Source organism: Rhea pennata, chromosome 23 (genome assembly GCF_028389875.1).
Source record: "Rhea pennata isolate bPtePen1 chromosome 23, bPtePen1.pri, whole genome shotgun sequence".
Lineage (NCBI taxonomy): Eukaryota > Metazoa > Chordata > Aves > Rheiformes > Rheidae > Rhea > Rhea pennata.
Window position 1 is genome coordinate 2,609,722 of NC_084685.1, and position 24,094 is coordinate 2,633,815.

General features: G+C 43.4%; 1 protein-coding gene across 6 annotated transcripts in view; it reads right to left on the reverse strand.

Annotated features, from left to right (window-relative positions):
• The window catches only part of HIVEP3 (HIVEP zinc finger 3), a 273,492-nt gene that overhangs the window by 68,157 nt on the left and 181,241 nt on the right, over nt 1–24,094 (reverse strand). For all 6 annotated transcript variants that reach the window (XM_062593871.1, XM_062593869.1, XM_062593872.1 and 3 more), the window contains one exon: nt 4,863–4,927. The gene's annotated coding sequence lies outside the window, so the exon portion shown is untranslated. The remainder of the gene's footprint in view (nt 1–4,862; nt 4,928–24,094) is intronic.

Consider the following 24,094-nt stretch of genomic DNA (forward strand, 5'->3'; position numbering starts at 1 on the left):
CCTTTTCTTTTCTCCAAATATGAGTTCTGCTGCCCCCAGCATCTAATGTTTATGGGCTTATTGCTTTGAGAAGTAATTAATTACATATTCAAACCCCTTTCTAGAGTGTACTGGCTCTTGAAGGCCACGTTTGGTCTGGTCTAGACTTAGAGCAGTGTGCTCTGGCACCACTGCTCCTCAGTGGTGTTTTCATACCAAAAGGTTGTGAAAAAACAGAACGTTGTTTCATTCTATTGAGTAACCTCTCATCACATTTACATTTCTCACGCATGGACAGTAGTGAAAAGGGAATGCAGGCTGTTACGGACCATCCAGGTCCCAGTGAACTGACTCAGTGTGAGACTGAGGGCTCGGTTTTGGATAACACACTACATCATCTTCTCTATGTCAAAAGCTACTAAAGATTAAACACAGTTGTGGGGCTGATCTGTCATGTTGATTTTGCCTCAGATGCTTTTCTTTGCCCCACTTATGACACACAGAGCACTTTAGCTCAGTAGAAGTGGATTTAAGCAGAGACCTCTTCAGCTAGTGCAAAGTGAACACTGCCTCCCACAAGCTCAAACACTCACATTTAAGAACTGCCAACTAAAGAATGCCTGAAAAATATGTTAATACTCTGTTTTCTCCTATAGCTTCCATATCCATTCCTAAATGTATAATAATTAGGGTTGCGAGGAAGCTTTTTTAGATGATTCAGTATTACTCCAAATGTTCAGACTATCATCCTCCTCCTATGAAGAACACATGGGCCCCAGCTGATTTTGTTAGGAACTCTGCATAAAAGTTAACATTTAAAGAACTGGTCAACAAACAATCACACCTGCTGCCTACAGCAGTGAACTCAGCCATTCCAGAACAATTCAGGCTACTTTCTATGTGTTTCTTTCATTACTGGAAACGGCCCCTGGAATGGTAATGGCAAAAAAAATAATTCTCCTAGCCCAACACCATTACTTCAGATTTATAGTCTCCAAGGAAAATTCAACAGTGCAAAATAAAGAAGCAGAAAAAAGTCCCTTCAGTGAAAAATTGTAGGAGACTTTCTCCCCTATGAACTTGCAGATACGAGTAATGCAAGGGTACAAGAGGCTACAAAGAGCTGGTTGTAGATCCTTAACTCCACTCTGCCCAGCTCTGATACAACTTTGAGTAGCTCAGGAGCTGCCCTACCAGATAAGAAGAGGCTTTCTTCCCTACTAATCCTTTTTTGCCTGATGTCCCCCTCCAGTAAGCAGAGAAGACAGGGCTGCTATAGGTAAACCATTCAGGTTTACAGGCCAGCCAGCCTCACCTCCATCCCTGGAAAGGTGATGGAACAGCTTATACTGAATGTGATCTCTAAGCATGTGGAAGAAAAGAAAATGATCAGGAGGAGTCAGCACGGATTCACCAAGGGGAAATACTGCTTAACCAATCTGATAGCCTCCTATGATGGAATGACTGGCTGGGTAGATGAGGGGAAAGCAGTGGGACGTTTTGTACCTTGACTTCAGCAAGGCTTTTGACACTGTCTCCCATAACATCCTTACAGGTAAGCTCAGGAAGTGTGGGTTAGACGAGTGGACAGTGAGGTGGATTGAGGGCTGGCTGAATGGCAGAGCTCAGAGGGTGGTCATCAGCAGCTCAGAGTCTAGCTGGAGGCCTGTAGCTAGTAGTGTCCCCCAGGTGTCACCACTGGGTCCAGTTTTGCTCAACTGATTCATCAATGACCTGGATGAGAGGACAGAGTGCCTCCTCAGCACATTTGCTGATGATACAAAACTGAGAGGAGTGGTTGATCCACCAGAGGCTCTGCTGCCATTCAGAGAGACCTGGACAGGCTGGAGAGCTGGGTGGAGAGTGACCTCCTGAGGTTCAACAAGGGCAAGTGCAGAGTCCTGCACCTATGGAGAAATAACCCTCGGCACCAGTACAGGCTGGGGGCTGACCTTCCAGGGAGCAGCTCTGCAGAGAAGGACCTGGGAGTGCTGGTGGATGACAAATTGACCATGAGCCAGCAATGTGCCCTTGTGGCCAGGAAGGCCAATGGTATCCTTAGTGCATTAGGAAGAGAGTTGCCAGCAGGTCGAGGGAGGTGATCCTGCCCCTCTACTCAGTCCTGGGGAGGCCTCATCTCGAGTATTGTGTCCAGTTCTGGGCTCCTCAGTACAAGAGAGACAAGGAACTACTGGAGAGAGTCCAGCATACAGCTACAAAGATGATCAGAGGACTGGAGCATCTCCCTGTGAGGAACTGCTGCGAGAGCTGGGCCTGTTTAGCCTGGAGAAGACTGAGATGGGATCTTATCAATGTCTATAAGTATGTGAAAGGAGGGTGTCAAGAGGATGAGGCCAGACTCTTCATTGGTGCCCAGAGACAGGACCAGAGGCAACGGGCACAAACTGAAACACAGGAAGTTCCACTTGAATATGAAGAAAAACTTCTTCCCTGTGAGAGTGACAGAGCACTGGCACAGGTTGCCCAGAGAGGTTGTGGAGTCTCCTTCTCTGGAGATACTCAAAACCTGCCTGGACATGATCCTGTGCAACATGCTCTAGGTGACCCTGCATTAGCAGGGGGGTTGGACTAGATGATCTCCAGAGGTCCCTTCCAACCTCAACCATTCTGTGATTCAGAGCTCCTTTAACTGAAGACACCTTCCTGCTGGCTCCTTCTGCAAAATGTGACGGGACCAAAGTGGATGGCAAAATCTACTCTGTTTTCTCTCTGCCTCATTTTCTTTCCAGTTTTTATTCTGTTCCCTCCAGTCAAACTCTGTCTCCAGACTTTAGCCTTTTTATTTCCATCTAACTTTCTTAATTCTCCTAGTTCTTCTTAGAAAAGGAATGTCTTTCACTTTTACTTTCATCTCTGTCTCTTCCTGTCCTAAGAAGTTCCCTCTTTCTGTCATGTGTGTTGTCGCTATTGTTTTTGCTTATCAACACAAACTTTTATTTAGCATATTATCTGCACTGCATTCTCTAGAATGATACACACAACAGTAGCTACTGCACAGCACCACAGCCAGACCGGGCATGACATTGGCACAGCTTCAGCAGATGTTAAAAAAAAAAAGAAAATAAAAAAATAAAAAGATACACATGGATTTTATGGCATATGGATTCTAGCAGCTAATATTGTTTGTGACCAAATCCAAAATATAGACACCAAACCCAGGAATTCCAGCTATTATTTCTATTCAGACATCATGCCTTAGAGCCTTAAGAGTTTTTCTTGAAATGGAATGGAACAAACATGAACAGAAAATTCCTGCTTCATTTGCAATGACAGAAGCAAAGACTGCCACGCTGGTGAATGAAATCAGTGACAAAATTCTCTCTGATTTTAATGTAACTAGAATTTTACCCTAAAGCCTAAAATAAAATGCTTAGAAATGTTCTTTTAGACGGATTTGTTGTAAATTTTGAACTACCTTGCTCTGGCTCAAATCAGTTCCTGTGAGGAGGCCCAGGCACACAGTCTCTTCAACTGCTAAACCTCACCAAGGTTCTCCAACAAGGTTTAAAGAAGATCTTACCAGTGTCAACCCTTAGGTTGGCCCCTACACTGCTGGGACTACCACCTCATAGATTTAGCCATGCACCCGAACAAGCTGTTCGCCAAATGATCTGGAATTGAGCCCCCCCCATAAGCAAGAAGAGAAATGCTACAGACTGCACCTCACATCTCCAGGTGGGAACTTTACTGAAAGGACATTTAAAAGAATTGGGCTTTTGTCTAAGTTATAGTTGGCCTCCAAAATTCATTCCTTTTAAGCAATGCGTGGAAAACTGCAATGCTTGGCATTATATTGCTTGCCTTTTGTTTCCAGCACACTGAAACATCTAATTACAGTGGTTCCTTAAAACCCTCTTGGTGGCAAAACTTTGCTGTTAGCAATGCTCAAACAGATGGAAGGATTTTCTCTTCTCTTAGGTCCTGTTTCAGCTAGATCAAGATCCAGTGTGATCAGTGCGAAGGTATTCCAACAGAAACTCTCCTTTTTCTATGCTATTCCAACCATAACAGGCAGTATTTTCTTCTATACACTGAATTTCAGCCTGTTTTTTAAGGATGTCAGGTTTATGTGAGAATGTCTGGTGTGCTACATGCAAAATCTGCCTGTTTGTTCCCCATGACAGCTCTTAAGCCGTTTGGCCAAATTAAACCAAATTTTACCAATAGCAAAATACATTAAATATCTTTAGAATTCTAAAGGTTTTGTGAAAATGAGTGAACTAGGCAAAGCACAAGTTCCTATTTCTTCTCTACTGAAGGAAAAGAACAGCTCCCCCCTCACTGGCAGCCATGTGAGGGAGAGCCCCCACCAACGCTGTGTTCACAGAAAAATCTACATTTCGCATTTACTCCTTTTAGACTACAGATGAACCAATCCGGATACACACATATATGGGGAATCAGATTCCCCTTACTCAGCTGTCCACAAAGTTCCTTGGTTCTTAGGAAACTCTGCAAGGTAGTCTTATAAAAGCAGATAAGGTTATGAGCAAATCACATGGAGGCAGGACATTCTGCTACCCAGATGTCATGTTCTTCATAACTAGATATTGGCCATAGGTTTGAATGACAGGGCAGATACTATCTTCGGCTTTAAAAGTGATTTATGACAAAGGGATTTACCATGCAAACAGTGAGCAGCACTAGGAGATCTCCTGTCATTACCTTCTGTAATGAGACTCAATAATATAAAATGCCGCTGCTGCAGCATTGGTAGGACTGGTCAGGGAAATGTTTCTCAAATATATCTAAGAAAAAGCAAAGTAAATAGACAAGCAAGTCCTGTTCCCAGCTCCAGTCCATTGCAAAGGGCAGTGTGCACATCTAGGAAAACTCACTAAAGGGAAACAGGGAGTACTTACAGTAGACTTGATATCCTGTGATTTTGATGGTTTGTCTCTTTTGCTTGCCTAGGATTTAGTTCAGTCTGTAAAAGAAACAGCACATTGGGATCAATAACACGTATATATTAAAAATGCCACCTCAGCAGTGAACACACAGGACTTGCATCAGGTGCCCTGATGGAGTGGATTGCTTAGTAACCAAAACAGTACACAAACTCAGCCCAAACAGCTGGAGAAGCCCTCAGTGACTGCAGTAATCTCCTTCAGCAAGTTCGCTCTGATGGTGACATGCATGCTCACAGAAAATGCATCACCACGGGGTATTCCTCCTCCTTGTAGGAGGCTGCAAGTGAAATCACGGCCTCACTGGGCAGTGGACAGATGCAACACAAGATGAGCCGACAGCTCCACACTCAGATACAGATTTCAGCTCTGCTCAGATATTGATTATTTAGATCAGCACACAGATGCTACAGCTCTCCTTTCAAAGCCGGTATTTAGTCCTGAGTTTTGCTTTCAGACCATCTTTAGCTCTAAGTAAAGTGAATCAGTTTTCTACCATTCAGTTTCTCCATACTCACCTTTTACAAAGCCCCTAACATAGATGCATTGATCTGCACATGGACTGTTTCATGGCCCAGGCTTAGACAAAAGAAAGCAAGATCCCAATCCAAACTCTACTCCGAAAAATGACTCTGCATAAGGACTATGCGAGTTCTGAGTATACTTTACACGCAAAGAAAAAAACTTTCCCTTCACAGATATAAGCATTGAAATTTCACGGTAAAACGTACCGTTCCTCTAAGTCTACATCCTCACCACCAAATCCTCCATTCAGTGGTGGCAGTGCAACCCACTCTCTGCAACCTCAGAGGAGTTCAAACCTGCCAGCAGCACTCACTTTACAGAATAGTAACAGAGGCAGAAACAGAACTAAACACACGTCTCCCTTTCTTACATGGTCACAGTGTTTTTGGACAACTGTAGGAACAAAAGGTATTAACACGTTTTGCTTACTGAAGCCACCTCCAGTACACAATTTCAATTTTACAGAAACTCCGGTCAATGATTTCAAAATGGTTTCAGGTCTTTTGGGATTAGAGCCAAATTTGTGAAAACTTCAAGGGGCTTAGTGTTCAGAGACAGCAACTCCTTCCACGACTGGTGGCTGCAAGACGCTCTCTGCCTTCAGGGCCGTTGTTGCCCTAGACCAGATGTTTTAAATGAGCTGCACTCCTGTCATCCTTTCCTCCTCCCTGCCTTCAGCTCAAGCTTGTTGCCTCCATGTTTTTTTTTTTTTTTTTTTTTTGACCCACTGCATCCCTCTCTGTGGATCGCTCCTCATTCCCCTGACACCCTGCTACAACAGACCTGACCACATTATTCAGATCTCCACCTCCCCATCCTCTCATTCCCCTCGAAAATGCAGTGCAGCTGTGCTCATACCGCAGCCCCTGCGCCTCCCCCTCATGGCAACGCTGGCTCCATGAAGACAGGGTTGCAGCAGAGAGCCCAAGCTCACATTCCTGAGAGGGCTGCGCCTCCTGTTCAGCAGTGATGTGTTGCGTCGACAGCCTGCTTCTCTAGACCACAGAAACCCTTGGACGCGTGCCAGGCCATCCCAAGGAACACACGCACATCTGCACACCAACACCAATTCTATCCAGGCAGATGGGGACATACAAACATCTAAATGAAAATTATTTTGGAAACTAAAGACTTAGGCAAGTGGCAACCTCTCACCAGAGGGGTGTGCCTAATTACAGCCATGAGAAAAGGCTGTTTTTCCATCCTGAGCTTTGCATTCTAGTTTTGATATCCAGACTCTTAGAAGTTATAAGTTTGGGAAGAGCAGAGCAGGGGGTGGATGGTACTGCAGTGCCTGAAAGCACCCCTGTCTCTTCCTGAACCCTAGGCCCAAAGTGGAGATAAGCTTGGTGCAAAGTCAAACTCCATTTTGCAGCCACCACAAACCCTGGCACAAGAAGCACTTGTTTAGCTGGGAGGGAGCTGAAATTCCACCTCCCTCAGAGCTTCATCTCCTAAAATCCAGCCAGGTCTCAGACAACAATTCAGACCCTCTTAAGTCTCGTTGATACCTAATATCAACTGGTGGCTCCACCCTGCATTATAAATATAACCTTCACAATCGAAGAGGTGCCCATCACACTGCACAGCAGTGTAGAACCTAACCATGTGATGAAACGGAAGGCAGGAGTCTCTTGCCCTTAAGGGAGCTAATCTCAGTTAGTATCCCAGCCCCCTCATCAGTGTGGCATATTTCTTCTTCATGGTTGGGACTAAACCATCCTACAACCAGGAACTTGAGAGACATGAGTCAAAGACAGAGAAGAAACAAATGAGATCTTCACTTTATAGCTTTGTGTGATGGTGGAGAGAGGAGCAATCCTCGAGTCCTGCTCCCACTTTCAGCCCAGCACTCACAGTTGTCTGCTGCAGTTTAAGATCCATTAGTCGGACAGACTCATTGCCGAACGCCACGCACCAGGAGACCACAAAGTTATACGTGCATTTTATGCTTGTACTTGGTATCAATGAGCTGCTTGGATTCAGAATCAGCTATACCCACAAGCCACAATATATTTATCTGCAAATCCCATTAACGTGCTCAGTGTCACCCATCACAGAAGTCAAAGGCCTGTGATGAGCAGCTTACAAACTTTGTGAGGGCTCATGGGCAAGCTGCAAAGAGAAAGGTATGAACAGCATGAGTTAAAGCTCACAAACTCCGCAGAAGCTCCTAATATCCCGCTGCCCATCTTTAGGCCATATGACTTCCTCATGTCCACAGTGCCTGCTGTGGACAGAGAGTCCTCAGGCTGCCCCCTGTTCTTCTTATGTCTAAATGAGGAAGAAATTTCCCAAACCACTGCCAGCAATGACATCATGATGATTATGAGAGAGCAGGTTTCCAGGCTGAATGCAGTAAGAAGCTGTGGGGTTTTTAATCCTCCTCCACTCCTTCCCAAAGGGACAGGAACAAGCAATGCTTCTCTCCCCTTTCCAGCATCTGCTTTTACTGGAGAAGGAAGGACTCTCTGCTCTCCAACGCTTGCTGCCAGATGGAAGCTTAAGTCCTTCTGAGCAGGCAAGCGCAGCAAACGTGGAGCGAGCAGTGCGCCCTTCCCAGCTGGAGAGCGCAGGGGCCTCCACGCCAGCTACCAACTCACCTCACCCCCAGCTCTACGGGAAATGCTGCAGCACTGCGCAGATGCAGCTGATGGAAGAAGGGACAACAGACAAAGAGTATGTCCTCCTTTGCCCGCAGCAACACTTGGAGAAGCAAAAGATCACGCTGTGCTCCTCTGACTAGCGGATAAAACGAGTGTATCTGCATGAAGCGAGAAGAAAAGCTAAGGCTGTTCATCCCCATCCCCAGGCCCCCTCCCCTCTAATCGTGCTTCCAGCTAATTCATGGGCTTCCCATGTCGTACTTACCACGGCCGCATGCTGCGTGATCCTCTGCCAAAGGAAGGAGAGGCCGCAGCGCGGGCAGACGAAGCAGGGAGGAGAGGGGATGAGAGCTGTGTGGGAAAAGGCTCCAGACATGAAAGAGCTGCACAAGGCTCCGTCGGAGCGGGCGCGTGAAGATGGAGTGTACGATTACAGAGGTACGGGGATCGTTATCCCAGGGAAGCACCCGCGACAACGCACGCAAGCAGGAAGCTCGGCACAGCAGGCGCCTTCTCGACATGTTACTCGGGGAAGTCGGCTCGCTCGACGCATCTGAACTTCACCGCTGCCTGACCTGCTCTTTGCATTCAAATTGCTGCCTTGCTGAAATGCTCTTTCCAAATCTCCCTTTTATCCAGGGGCAGCTGCACACTGCGAGTTTTATTCTTTCTCAGTGATGGCTGATTGTTAGAAAATAAAAAAGGACACTCACAGTCTTCTCTCTTAAAAGTTCTTTTTTTTTTTTTTTAAGCTGCAGCCTTCTGTGTTTTAAAGCGACTCAGACGTCTACAAACATGATTCATATGTCCGAATCTTAAATCAATTTTGCACACGCAGCATTTGCCGAGCTGCTCTGGCCTTACAAAGGGGAGGGCGCAATCCAGCCCTAAACTCAAGTGACTTGGGTTCAATTCCCGCTTCACTTACACATTTCCTGTGTGAAACTGGGCAAGTCATATCATCTACAGTCCGCACTAGTCCCCGTTTCTAAAATGGGGATACTTCCTTATTTCACAGATGTGTTGTGAGTCATCCATTAATGTCTGTGAGGCCCTCAGATGCTACAGGGAGGGAAAGACCCACAGAGATAAACAGGGATCTATGTAACTAGAAACAGAAGGGAAGACATCCAGGAGACTTTCTCTACTCATTAAAAAGCCTAGGATTTGATGCTATACTTATTCATTCTTGCTTATACTCCACGTGGTTTCACTAACTTCCCTTCTCACCTTTCCAAGCAACAAAGGGCACCAGCATCTGCGCCGCGAGGAAAGCAGACGAATGAAGGTAACTGCGCAATCCGCCAGCAAGGCATGTGCAAATGGTTAATCTATTTTCATAACCCAGAACAGTTTTTCCAGAGAAGTGTTTGAGTTGAAACAGAGTAATTATTGCAAAATATGCATATTTTTAGAGTTAAACATTGCAAGAAACATAATAACTGAAATTGGAAGAAAAAAAGCAGCAAGTCCTTTGCAGCCCGACGAGCATCACCACCAGAAAACTGGACGTGGAGAGAGGCTCTTCTCCACACTGATATGGAAAACACGGGCTGAGAGCTCCCTTTCTCCTGGTCACGCTCACGTAATGCAGAATATAGCAGTTTTCTGCTGTCTTGAAGACCAATACACAGCTCTGCCTCATTCAATTCAAATCTGATCTGTAGTTTTAGGGCAGACCTAGCACTTCCACGCATTCTCCCAAAGCCTCGTGCGTGCTGCCTGAACTAGCTCAAGGCTGCTCTGACTGCAGACAAACACATGCTTGGGAGCAGGAGATTTTAGTAATGTCATTTCCATCATTAAGCTCAAATGGGATTTGGAGTCAGACTACCGCAGACGGTAAAGGCAGGCCAATATAGCACTCTTGTACTGCAGAAGGGATTTTTACATTCATAATGAAACTAATCCTGTTTTCTTGCAAACAGAACTCAAGAAAATCAAGTTCCCTCAGAATTTTTAAGACGATCCTCAAGAACCATTCAATATTTGTGACTCTGAAGTGGGATTATTTGCACTGCTGCATTGTTTCCTCCAGAGGATTGTAAAAATCTCTGCTGCTTTCACTTCTCATGTGCTCATTGGTGCAAAAAGTCATTAGCGAACTAATATTTTGAAACTACTGCTGCGTAATGATTCTTTCAAAATTCATCTGAATTGAACACTCCAGACCTGCCAAACCAAGAGTGGGAAGCCAGCTATTGGCAAGACGGTGATCCTTTCCAAGGTAGTGTGTCTTGCATACAGCTAAAGCAGTAATTGCCTTTCCCCAATATTACGTTACCCCTGCTGAGACTTATGGTTAAACTCATGCATTGAGAAACCTTCCAAAACGTTTCTACATAGTTTCAAACCACAGAAGTGGGGGGAAAAAAGAAAAAAAAAAAAAAAAAAAAAAAAAGAGGACAACTACAGTTCAGATGGAGTTTATGATTTCTGCTCAATCTCATAATTGCAGGGTGAATCAGTAGGGAACGAGGTTTTAGTCAGTACCACAGGCCCTGGTCTCATGGCCAGCAAGCTTTGTACAGATCAACTGAAAATGCTTTCCCTTGAACCTCCCCTGACTTACTGATGAACGTTGCTTTTCTTCTGTGGATGCACATATTCATCTTTGAATAGTCTTGCTGAGTGCCTCTCCTGAGCAAGAGTCACTGCTCCCTGGTTGTGCATTTCTCCAATTTGCTTTGTACAGAACCCAACTATCCGGTACGTAACGGAGATAAAGCAAAACCTGGATCTGGTGAGTGTCTCAGTTTCACTGCGCAAGAGGCAGAATCCTGCTTTAAGGTGATGCTCACCTCTCTGCTGAGCCCCTACAAAGCCTAAACACCTATGTGGGGAGGAAGGCCCTTCCATCCCACTGGCATAAGGTGAGACAACTGATTTTTTTTTTTTTTTTTTTTTGCCAGTAGAAATGTTGCTCCAAGCATAATTGCTCCAGATCAATTGCTCCAGCGTTGTAAGGTGAATGTTTCTATCTGCAACTGGTCATTACACTAATTCTCCCTCCTGGAGGAACTGATTCCTTGCACAGCCTGATAAATTCCAGGAGGTAGGAAGGAACAGAAGAAAGTACAGCAAGGGAAGTTGAATAAAGACAGATGAACCCTAATGGTGATCAAGCTGCCAAAAGGCTAAGAAACGGATAACAAGTCAACTTTCAAACATCAGGGTTCAAAGCTGTCTTATGACATAGAGCTCTAGTTTGAAAAGGCCTGTAGGCAGCTACCAGAACCGAGAGGGTCCAAGCTAGACCCACTGCATGCTTTCAGCCTGGTTGATCTGGACACCTGCGACAATTCAGATGCACCCAGCTTTCTGCACTTGTCCAGAAGTTGCTGTTTTGCATGTGCAGGAGTCTCATTGCACAGGTCTTGTCCTACACAAACAGACACCATACCCAGAACTGGGCAACGCTGTAGGTAGAGCATATTGTCTGCATCTGAGAGCTGAAATTAATCACTCACTAACACAGCACCAGTGTGAGCAGGAAATGCAAAACGTGGACATCAAATTAATAACAAAAATGTAAACAAGTTCTTCCTCAAATTTTTCTTTTTACCATGCAACACTGCACTGTAACTTCCAGCAGTCCTGGCTCCTTCTCATACATCTGGACAATGCTGTCCATAAGGCACTAAGACTCTGCATCTCTTTCTCTTATTGTTTTCAGGACAGTTAATGGGGTAAAGGACTACCCAGCATGAGACAGGTAAGCCTGAAGCTAGGTGAATTAGATGGTCAGTTAATCAGTATATAAACAGAGCAGTACACAACTGAATGACGGAAGAGAGCCAGCAGCAGCAAGAAAATTATGACTGAGTTTAATAATGAGATCAATTCTGTTTCCTTGCAGAATATTCTCCAGTGGTTTGTACACACCAATTTTGTCACACATGATTCAGAATGCATGCCAGACAGTGTAAGTCCTATACGGCTTTGCTTCCTAAGGATACAGAGGAAGCTCTGTGGAAGGGTTGCAGATGTGCTGTTTTCGGATCAGAGACAGTAATATTGGGTTTAGTCTTCCATAGCTCTCCACAGCAGAACTAACACTAGACACAAGCCTGTATGTCCTAGCTTTGTGCATGATGTTCACCAGCTGCATTCATATAACTAATATCCTTCTCAGTTTATTCTGCATTTCATAGGCTTCTGGGAACAGCATTCTCCTTAGGCTTCATTAAAGAGAAAATAAAATTAAATTAAAAAAAAAAAAAGCAACAAGTGTCATGGGCTTGTTAGCCATATTGTTTTACTCAGCCTTTGATTTTCTGACAGCCACTTACTGCAGGAGTTTAAGCTATTCCACAAAATGGAAGATGAGGAATCTTGGCATACACCATAAATACGAAAAGAGAGGGATGCTGATGGCTAATTGCAGAGGCGATCAGAAATAAAGGAATTCAGAGACGATCAAACAACGTGGCACCAGTTTGACCAAGTGAGAGTACGGGCAATGTGCCATGCTGCCCTTTGGAGAATTCATCCTTCTGCAGCTAGCATGCAGATGAGTTTGTTCTAAGGATATACTTGCAGGATGCAGAAGGGTCAGTGAGGTTTCCTCTAGGACCCAGCAAGACCGAATGAAAACAAATGAAGATTTTGAAGACAATGAAAACAATAAAAAGAAAGATTTAAAATTCAAATTCCATCTCTGTTCCTCGATAATTTTACTCTGCAAGCTATTACACAAACTGCTTTTTGTCTCATTAACAATAAAGCAGAAGCAATTAAGTAAAATGCAATAAAACTTAAGCAAAATAAAATTAAAACAGCCTCCAAGATTATTATACAACCTCACTAAAATGATAAAGTGATCTTTCAAGCTGACATTACAAAATGCTTCCAGTTTTCCCTAAATATAGAATTGAGGGGAAGAAATGTTGCAAAAAAGTCTGTATACAAACAGCATTACTCATTGGGAATGGAGGTCCCATTGGCTACAAATTGCATTATCATCTATTCCAGTGCAAAATTACAGTATTGCAAGGGCAGAGTAAGGCACTCTGGCTTCATACAGGCATATCTGGCATAACGAAGTATTCACTCCTGCATGCATTTGCACCTCCATGTGCATCTAGATACATCTCAAACTCTGCAGCAATGCACAGCACGAGACACTATCATTGCTTTAACTGACTGAACCACAACTGCAAACATTGCACTGGTTTTGCTTAACCGTCTTTTCAGTGCAGTCACATGCATACACGCAAATGCATGCTCTTTTCTCCAGTGACCTAAACATTTTTTCCTGATGAATTCAGAGTCGCTCAAGATTGCACAGGAGTTTCAGTTTCCTGCCTTTCAGATACATGTTAGGTCTGCAGAACTAGGCATTCTCCTCCCAGCCTACAAGGAGAACTGTTCAGAAGCAGCAAATTTAAGTTCTGATCTAACAACCGAAGGCAATATGACGGTCTGCCTAGAGATCTAACCCATTCTCATTTTTACTGTATCAGAAGGACATGTTTGCATTCTTTTCTGCAATCTATTGCTATTAGAATATGAAGGTACTTTGACAACTGCTTTTGGCCAACACACGGGAAATTAAATCAGAAACCACCAGAGCTGGAAGTGGGAGCAGCTATTGCTTGAGCCAAAGCTCTGCAGTTGGCAGATGCAACAACTCACATCCTGTTTGGATGATGTAGAGAGGGACCTGTAATGTAATTCACCAATGGGTGGCAAGTTCATTTCTGCAATATATTACTAACTGCCCAACTCTAATGTTCATTCTTTGTTTTGACTCACCCGTACTCCGTTACTTTTTATTTTTCCTTTTAATGTCTTCTGGGTTGTACTTGAAAAAATTGCTAAATATCTATGTTTTTTTCTCATCTCCCTCTCTGAAAACACACACACAAAAAAAAAAACAAAACAAAACAAAACAAAGTACATTTACAGGCTTTTAGCTCTTGGAATGAAGAAAAGGCTACATCCTTCCATAGCTTAAGTATCAGTCACTGCTAAAGGTGAGAGGCATTTGAAAGCAGGAAGGAAAATCTAGGGTATCACATCAGACATGTACAATATTGAAGTAAGCCAAACGCATGCAGGCCACAATTTCTAGAGCTCCTTGCACAGACGACTGTTCACCACAGCATTCTGCTGTAGCTTCAGCAAAACTAACATACGCTCAGCAGAAAGTTTCCACGGACAACATGAAAAGCTTCCCCACTCTGAGCTTGCTGAATATTTTTCCCCTGGAGTGAAGAGGAGGAGGATCTGGTAGGTGCCACTAACTTCCACATTCAGTTCCCGCTGGCAAGGTACCGCTGTTGGAAAACATCATGTTGACACAGGACCAAGACTGAGTTGACCATCCTTGAATCCCACAGCCCTCCCTTGCCAAGCCACCACCCAGAGAATGGCGCTTTGAGCAGCTGAGAGCGCACAGGGGAGGAGAAAGGAGGAAAGCACAGAGGTGAGGTGTGGAGGGAAAGTCCTGAAAAATTCCAGGCAGTGACCATGCAACAAGAGAACAGAAAGCAGTTCCATTTGCCCAGTAAACTGCCACATCAAGGCACGTGGGAAGGGACCTTGGGAAGGGACCTTTCATTTCTTAATTTAAATCAATCAATCAATGAAACAAACAGACTAAATTATGAAAGCCCTCAGTAAAATAGGGCAAACCCCTCAGTAAAACAGAGCATATGTACTGAATGTCTTACCACCTGAGTACTCAAAGCAGCAGCCTGGGAGCCCAATACTGCCTCCTAGGAACTTAACTGGCCCATAGCCTCTGTTCTCCAGGGAAATTCAGACACGCAGAAGAAAAGGTGTGGAGGAGGCAGAAACCTGCCTGGTCCCTCTCCTGCCGTGCCAGTATGTGTAGGATGTGCTACATGCCTGCTGTGCAGAGCCCGTACTTCTAGACGGCACAGCCATACTGTGCACGTGTACAACGTCCCTTGCAATGGGAAGCAGACAGCAACCTTCCTTGGACACTTACAGGACAATAAAAGGCTACAGCACAGGTTTAATTCCAGCAAAGGGATAGAGTTACAACCCTACGAACACAAATCTCAGAACAGAGACAAAGGTTTTGATTTTTACATTGCAGTATCTGGTTATCACTTTTGTAACTCTGGTAGGAGCTCCCAGTATTTAGCTGGAGCAGGCCAACTTCTTATGCCACCCAGAAGCCCTGTTACTTCCATACTACCCACAGTGAGTTATTCTATGTGCATAACCGCAGCAGCCGTCTTCTCCACCCAGGAGAAATTCAGCTTTTATTTTTGCCTCACTTCCCCAGGTCATACAAGGCAGACAACCCCTCCTGCCATGAATCGCATGCATTGCTCTAATCATGGCCTCGTTGGACCTCCCCGGCTACAGCGGGGGGATGTGGAGTTTTTTGGAGATCTGCAGGGAAATCCAGTTGGAGTCCACTCTGCAGACAGCTGCCCTACCTGCAAGGATGAACTAAACCCATGCTCCTAGGTTGATGGAAGTTTTTGGTTGAAATCTTTTGACTAAAATCTAAAGGCTGGTCATTAAAGATGCCCTTTTTGGGGCAACCACAGCCTCAGGTTCCCACAGCCTGTTGGACAGAAGGTTTTTCCTTCATGTCTGCCCTGGACCATGGTACAAGGTTCCTTCTCACTCTTACACAGCTGCCATCTCTCAGTTCACAGTATTTCAGCATTGGAAAGTGATGTGTTATGCACTTCACTGTGTTAACCAAGTTCTTAAGGAAGTGCTTTGATTTCCGGTAAGGAGAGAATATACTATAGAAATACACTATTAATTTGCTATATAAGGACAATGAAAAAGCAGGATGTAGATGACAGAATTACTGCATCTTCACACAGCCCCTGACAAGAAAAAATATTCAATAGAGAGCTCTTCCAAAGTAGTATGTTACTTTCTGGAGATAGCATCAGTACACAATGCCACATTGTACCAGCCTCTGTCTTATTTAATCAAACACAAAGAGGAGATGCTGAAAGATTTCTGTTTAAGTGTCAGTGAAGAAAGCCTGGAATCTCAGTAAAAATAATTCAGCAAGGAAACTTTCCCCACTGATTCAGTACTAAAGACAATGGGCTTCGTCCTGACCTGAAAGAAAAGAAAGCCAAAAAGAGAAGAAAATGGTCCTTTTATTCCCCCCAGGCAAAACCAGAGATTCTGATCCTATCACCAAGCTGGAAAATTCTATTTACAGACACAGTCCTGACTCGTTAGAAGCACACACTGAAATGTATCTATATTTTGTCACATAACAGAAATAGGGAATAAAAATCAGTGTTACATACACATAGCAAGTGCCTGCCTGTCCCCAACGCCACCCTTGCCTTGAAAAGCTTCCTTGATAAAGACTTCACTGTGTTTTCATTCCTCAGCAGGGGAACTGGTAGAAGAGTCAGTTTAATAAACCAAACTTTTTGCAAGATAAATATTTCCTAAGCCAATTTGGAGCTGCTGAAACGTCATGGTTTGACAGCTCTGAAGATTGAAGCAGATCTACCAATCAGACGAATGCAGAACAAGTAGCAGTAGGTGGTACTTCTCATACAACTTCTACGCCCCAGCAAAATGCACCAAGCCTTATTTTGCAAGGATAATATACATACTACAGACATCCACAAACACACAGAAACACATGCACAGCAGTGATTCCAAATTAAAGGCTGTATGGATGTTTGAAGATAGCATCAAGTGTGGGGGTGTGGCTGCGTAGAGACACTTCACCACTGGAAGACTCTGGCGTTCTTCAGAACAACAGCACTTGGGATGGAGGTTCAGGAGGGAGTTGTCACGTTTTAGTGTTCTCACACTATAGTCAAGGCCAAGCCAAGTCACATAAAGCAGAAATAATTTTACATCAAGATATACATTTAACAGGGAAGAAAGAAAAAACATGACTGAATTTGGAGGGAATGTTATTAACTTTGTAGGAAGAAAAGAATCAAGTCTGGACAGTGTTTTCTTCCTTGTCATCACAAGTTCTACAAAACTTCCTTGTACGCACATACAAAAATACACCTTATGCAAGTGAAATGAAGCAGCGTTTAATGAGAAACGGAATGTGTTTCAGTTAATTTCCAGGTGATTGGTCTCTTATTAACAGATACTTCTTGTACATGAACGCAAATATTTATGTAGGGACCCCATCAACAGTCTGTCCACCAATTCCTGTTTTTTCCTAACAGACTCATTCCCTCCAAGAACCTACAGCACCAGCACTCACTGGGGGAACAAGAGAAAACAGAGTAGAATTTTCCACATCTTCTCCACCCTAGACAGAATCACCTCTACACTGCAGAGTTTCCGTTCTTTTAGATCCAGATTAGACAAAATATCAACTAAAAATTCCCCATCTCATACCCCAAATCGCAGACTGGGATGCAGTTAGACTGAATATTCACTCTTCATCCACTGCTTCCAACAGACCATTACGGCTCTATCAGAGAGCTGAGATGTACGCGGATGGGGAAGCTGCTCTCCGCCTCTGCAGGCCAAACAAATCGAGCATATAACAATCTGGCAGGACAAAGAACAATTCTTTAGCAAAATGAAGACCTAGAGGCCCATGCCCATGCCATAGATGCAATAGGCATACTTAGTATTACAAGTCAAATTTCAAAGAGAAATTATGCCCAGGATTTTGGGGAGTTGATTGTAGTTTTAGAAAAATCAACCAAGATGCCTGGTGCTACTTTGCTCTTTTCCTTGCTCTGAAACTCTAGGCTACTTCAGGCAATGACACTTGCTTACACTTTCATTTCCCTTATCTCTGTAAAGATGCGAGAGCTCCAGATGGGAACACACTTCCAGATGCAGACCTAGAACTCAAAGGCATATGAGTCCACCAGAACAGCTCATCTGACCACTGCATACCACACATGGATCTGGAGAAGCAGAAGAGCAGTAGAATCCACCCTGTTCCACCACAGAAGACTCTCCTTTACAAGATCTGCAGCCTCACCTCCCTTCCAATCAAATGTGCAAAAATATTTGAATTTCACAGTGTATTTCTGCCAAACAGAGGCTAGCTTGGCCACAAAACAGCAGGCAAGTGAAAAACCACTCTAATGAGACACACACATACAAAAAACACGCAGAGATCTTCTTTCTAAACAGTGAGGAATAGGTTCTGTGACTTTCATTTCAGGCCACCCGACCATGTGACAGGAAAGGCTAATGAGTGACATCTGTGTTTGCTACATCCATCAGTTTTTTCTTCTGGAAGGCAGTTACTTGTAGACATAGATGTACCTTTCCTGAGGGGATGCCCAGGTATTCATGAGAAGGAACACAATTTTTGTGACTTTTATCACTACTTAGTTGGCCACTTAAATACCGCTGGTGAAGTACCTGCAGGTGGAACGGATGAACTGAGAGTGCCTGTATCATTACATTTGCATCAAAATCAGCTGGTAAGTTAGAGAACTTACTTACCCCAAATTAAAGTGAAAGGGATGTTAGGTATTGACTAATCTTCTCGCAAAGTTGCGGTAGAGATACCGTGCTGCTATCATGTACATAGACTGGATAAATTATTTTAACACATCAGAACCATAAGTAAAATGACATCTTAATGTAGATCAGGAGAACCAGATTACTTCAGTGATGCAAAGCTCCCCTTCCTAATCCTAACGGACTTCATGGAATTTGCTTCTAAGAACTACTGAATTAAGAATCAGCCAATTATTTGTACATCTTTTATTATGCTTCTAATGAAATAAAGTGTAAGCTTCTGTTTAATTAGAAATGAACTCATGCTGGTGACCACACACCTTTAAAACATCTTTGAGCGCTTCACAACTGAGCTCATCAGGGATGTGAGCTGGAATGACATTGAAGAAAGGATATGTAGGTCAAACACTAAAGATTTCAAGGCACCTAAATATTTTTTCAAAATCTGATCCCACATCTCTAACAAAGAAGGTGGATATATCTATGTGCACGGACATCCAGGAAATCTGAGATCATACTCCTGCTGCTTAGCACAGGATTCAACAGAAACCGCTAAAGCTTCAAAACATTCATTTGCTGATATTTTTAAACGAATTAAAATGTCTTTGCAAGAAAAATGTACAGAGATTTTCCAACGCTTCCAACCTGGTTGGGTGGCTCTAAGTTTTTTTCTTTCTCCTCTCCTCCTTTTTTTTAAAAAGGATTGCCTTTTTCTAAGAAATTAAAATAATAGATCTTTAACCTGCAGAGAATCTAGATCCAAGAATTACCAGTGTGCCTCACTTGCTAATCCAAAAAGCCTCCTGCTTTATAAGCCCCAGAAAGAAAAATATCTCCAAAAACCTTGCTTAAGATGAAATCTCCTGCTGATTAAGCTGCTAACGGATCAGAAAGACCCTCACTATTTTAATGTAAGAAAGAAATTCTCTCTCTACCAGCCACACACCTAAACTTCCAATCAGGCAGCTGCTTAAAATAATCCTTAAAAATAGTAAGTCCATGTCTGTGGCAAAAGTGTTCATCTCTCTTCATGACTATGTTGTATCAGCATAAGAAACAACATGGGAAGTCAATCACAGTACTGACACCCCATATTCAGATCTAGTAATCCTCCCATTTGGATTCATAATAGGCTCTAGTGACATTTTCAAGGGTACCAATGATTTTTTACAAAATACCGTCTACAAAGCACTGCACTAAACCCCTAACCAGCAACTCTTTAGACGGCCACTGAAGACGATCCACGACTACCTTCACCTTCATGTGAAGAGCACTTCAATTATTCATAGCAATCTATTCTTGCTGGTTCCATGGACAGATGACCATCTATTAAAACTATCCTGTACAGAAGCATCAAATGGCATAATAAGACTTCTGTCTCTACCCTCCCCTCGATGTGCAAAACAATGTTTGCAGAGGAGGCAAGTCTGAAATTGCCTCCAGCTTCTTTAGGAAAGGTTGGGAAAAAAAAAAAAAAAAGAAGAAGAAGAAGAAAGAAAGAAAAAAGCCTATTAAGGGGCCAGCATTCCTGCTTTATGCCTGAGCATTAGCAGGCAAAAAAAGAATAGCTACAGGCCTTAACAGGCATGAAGCAGACCTTCATTTACTAGTGTAGCTCTGTTTTATGGCTGCTGTCTCTACAGACACTACAAACTGGCTCTAGGCAGCAGATAGCAGAGGCTGCTTTTGTCTGCTCAGCGGCTGAACAGGACAATTATGTCAGTACAAGTATAGAGCAGTGGGGGACAGATTCAGCAAAGATGCTGGAAGAGGTTTCTCTGTGCCCCTGAAAAGACAGCTACAGTCGTATCTTGTTGCCCAAAGAGGTTGTGGAGTCTCCTTCTCTGGAGATATTCAAAGCCTGCCTGGATGCAACCCTGTCTAACATGCTCTAGGTGACCGTGCTGAGCAGGGAGGTTGGACTAGATGATCTCCAGAGGTCCCTTCCAACCTTACCGACTCTATGATTCTATGATCTTAGAGGTCTTCTTGCTAATGCAACAAACAGCAAGGCTGTAGGAAGAGATCACATCTTTAAATAGATCAGTTCATCCAGCTGGAAATTCCCAGACAAGCTTTAGGACACACCAGCTCTTTTGCAGGTCAATACTGCTAAAACTTTTGTGAGAATAAGTCATTAAAAGACATGAGCGGCTCTCCCACTGACCAGAATGAGAAAATGAGATACAGCAGGAAAGAAGTGCTCCTTGACACGGTATAAATGGGCAAGTTGCTACTACATTTTGTACTTTGGTCAGCTGCTTTCGCTGCTGCTTGACCTTTGCTCTGCAGGTCGTTGTGTGAGATCAGTAATGCTATCCTTGTGCTTCCTTTTGGTTGTAATTGCTGGTTGTTGGGTGTCTGAGGTGTGTCCCACAGCGGGAGACAGGATGCGGTCCTACAGCTCTCCAGCTTGTGTGCACGCTGACTTACCAGCATGCAACGCACAGCACCCCAAATGCAGTGCAGTACCCAAAGGCTTGGAAACTCTGCAGAGCAATAGAGCATGAAGGCTGCAGAGATTTCACTCAACTCATCCATTACCTCACTAGCTGGCCACAAGCCATCAGGATGTTTCAATTCTTAACCTCCATGCTGCAACTACTAAGGAGCAACTTTATGCACGACTCCAAATGCACAGGCTACATTACAGTTTTCATCGACCACCACTTGTCCTAAGTGTGGGGGAGCAGGCCAGAAGGTGGTGCTGCAAGAACAGTGTAGATGCAGCTGGACTGACCCGAGGTAAACTGGAAAGATGCTGAATCATCTGCCAGGTTTCACAAAGCTCTGCCACCTACCAGAGCTGCTCACCTAAAACCTACATAGTCCAAAGCTAAAGAAAATCAAGCAATTAACTGGTTGTGTGGCTAGGAACCTACTTCTGAGGAATCTGAAATATGACCTTCATTTTCTGGGAAATGGAATAAAGTATTTCACTACATTACAAAATTTTCCTCTTTGAATATTCTGTATTCATTCATGAGCAACAGGACCAAGGGAAAGGAGAGCCGTAAATATGGCCCTGCTCTGGTTACAGAGAGGATGCTTGGGCAAACAAGCAGGAATCTAACTAGACAGTCAAAACAGAATTTTTTCGGATGTTTGGGGGATTTTTTGTTTTTCCCTAAGATCGGTTTGGAAGATGTTGTTCTTTCCTACATAAAAAGTGACATTCTTACAACCAAACCTGAAGATTAAGAAGAGGGGCCCAGAAAAAAAAATATATACACACACACACATATATATACACACACACACACACACATATATATTCCAAGAAAGGGGGAAATTCACACCTGGATGCAAAAGTGTTAAATTAGAAATACATGAACTACAGGATAATTGCACAAGACTTTGTTTGCTTTCACAGTGAGGTTCTGCACAGCTCATAAACCAAATACTAAAACTTGTGGAAGCTCCATTAGCTGCTATTTTGTGATGCCAGGTCTTGACAGCAATGAAGTGGTGTGCAGTAAGTCCAGCCTTTGCCTTGGAAATTCCCATTCTTAGTCCTAGACTAAGGAGCGAACAACGTTCGTGCTCACATTTATGAGGCATTCTGGATGAACAATTTCAAAAAAAAAAAAAAAAAAAAAAGAATGTAGCATAGTCAAGGCCTTTGCTCTTTTGGAACAAGCATTTCAGGGGAGATTAAAAGGTTTATTTTCAAAATTTGATACCAGAATCTCATCTAGTCTTCAGAGAGCCTCCAATTTGAAGACCAGAAGACAACACGATGAACATTTAGTCTAACCTCCTGCTTAACACAGTTTGCAGAACTTCTCAGATTTCTCTGCAGCAAGTTCATAACTTGTTCTTGAGCTACAGCATCTCTTATGGGGGAAAAAAAAAGTCTTGATTTAAAGACTACAAATGACAGGTGATGAACCAGTTCCCACTTAAGATGTTCCAGTAACTGATTCTCTCTCTGCTAAGATTCTGCTTCTTATTTCTAGCTTCATCTCCCAAACACTGTAGCTATGTATTTACTTTGCAGAAACTTTTTTTGGTTTTGCTGTTCATCAAGAAATCCACTGACTGCCACAAGATCAAGAACCGACCTTTGAGAGTCCTCCGTAAAACCGCTCATATATGTTGTAATTCCCCACTTACAATTACTATTTGAAATCTATTTGGGGTAAGAGAAACACAGTTTAAATTTTAGAAATAACACAAACCAGAACATAGAGAATTCTTGGAAACACACTTTCTTTTCAATCAGCCTTCTATACATTTAACACAAACTTTCTAGCTGCAACTGGTTTTGTGGTCTGCAGAAGCTGACTGTGACACTGTAAAACAGCGTTTGATGAGCAGCAACGATCGGGAGCCAAAAACCATAATAATTTTCTCTGGTCATTGAGGCAATACATGTTGAAGGTCAAAGGGAAAAAAGACATATTTCTATTCTTTGAAAAAAAAAAAGTGACTTTACAGAACATGTCTTTCCATTAAAGGCAAAATTTGCATTATCTTTTTCTATAGCACTGAGATTTTAAAAACACTGTTCTTAAATAGTGAAATCAAGAAAACAGATTTTTCTTAGCAACTGTAGGGCTTAATAATCAGAGTGCAGAGTACCTGAGACTAAAGGTTCAATGCAACGTAACCATCAACCTTTGCAGTTTCCCTATCAGCTCCCTAATGCACAGCTTGAGGGCTTAGTATACGGGCTGTTGTTTTTAAAGCTGTGTTCCAGTTACTTAAAGCAACAATAAATCTGCAAGGCTATTATAGCAATTTAAAACATAAACCTAACAGGGAAGCAAATTTGGTAGCTGTTCCATCTGGCTGACAGATTGCACAGAGCCGAGTCGCGCTCGCTATTTTAAGAGACACTCTTGAGCAGGGTCGGCTGGAAGACCAGCCCCGGAGCTGGCTGAGCCCGCAGCAAGGAAGACCTGCTTTACTAGAAGACACTGCGTTAGTATTTTGCTGAGCTGCAAAAGGAGGGAACTTACCCGGCCCTAGGCTGACATGTGTCATGATGCGTTCCCAGGCACAATGCTCAATGAATGCTATTATACGAAAGGGTGTTTATTTCGCATTGCAAAGCGGTTGCCAGAACACACAATCACGCGTCTTACCCAATGGCCCTGCAGGCTGCCACTGAGAAACTCCCCTCCGAAAGAGAATGAGATGATTATGTTGCGCTTAACTCTTTGGCAGCAGCACTTCCCTCCTGGCCTCGGCACCTCTGAAGCCCCCTCACCGAGCAGCAGTGGGAGCAGAAATATCGGCATTTATGCCCCCAGCGTTCCAGGGAGCTAGTCAAAACCCTTAATTTCAGTGCACTCAGGTGAGACCAGAGCGCCGCCTTCTCCTTCGCTAATTTTGTCATCATGCCTGCTCAACCGCCGTTGCCATCTCTCCGACCTTCTGCAGATGATCTCGTTCCATTTGCTGTGAGACAGTGCATGGAACAAGCACATCTGAAAGGACTTCACGAGGTGCTGGGCAGATTTAATCAAAAGTTGAAGGGTGTTTTTTCTTACTGGGCTATCTTGTTTTCACTCCAACTGCCTTTTTTTTTTTTTTTTTTTTTTTTTTTTTTTTTTTTTTGTGAAGACAAATGAAGGAAACACCAGGTTAAAAAGCCTCCATCCCTGCAAGTAAAAACAATGC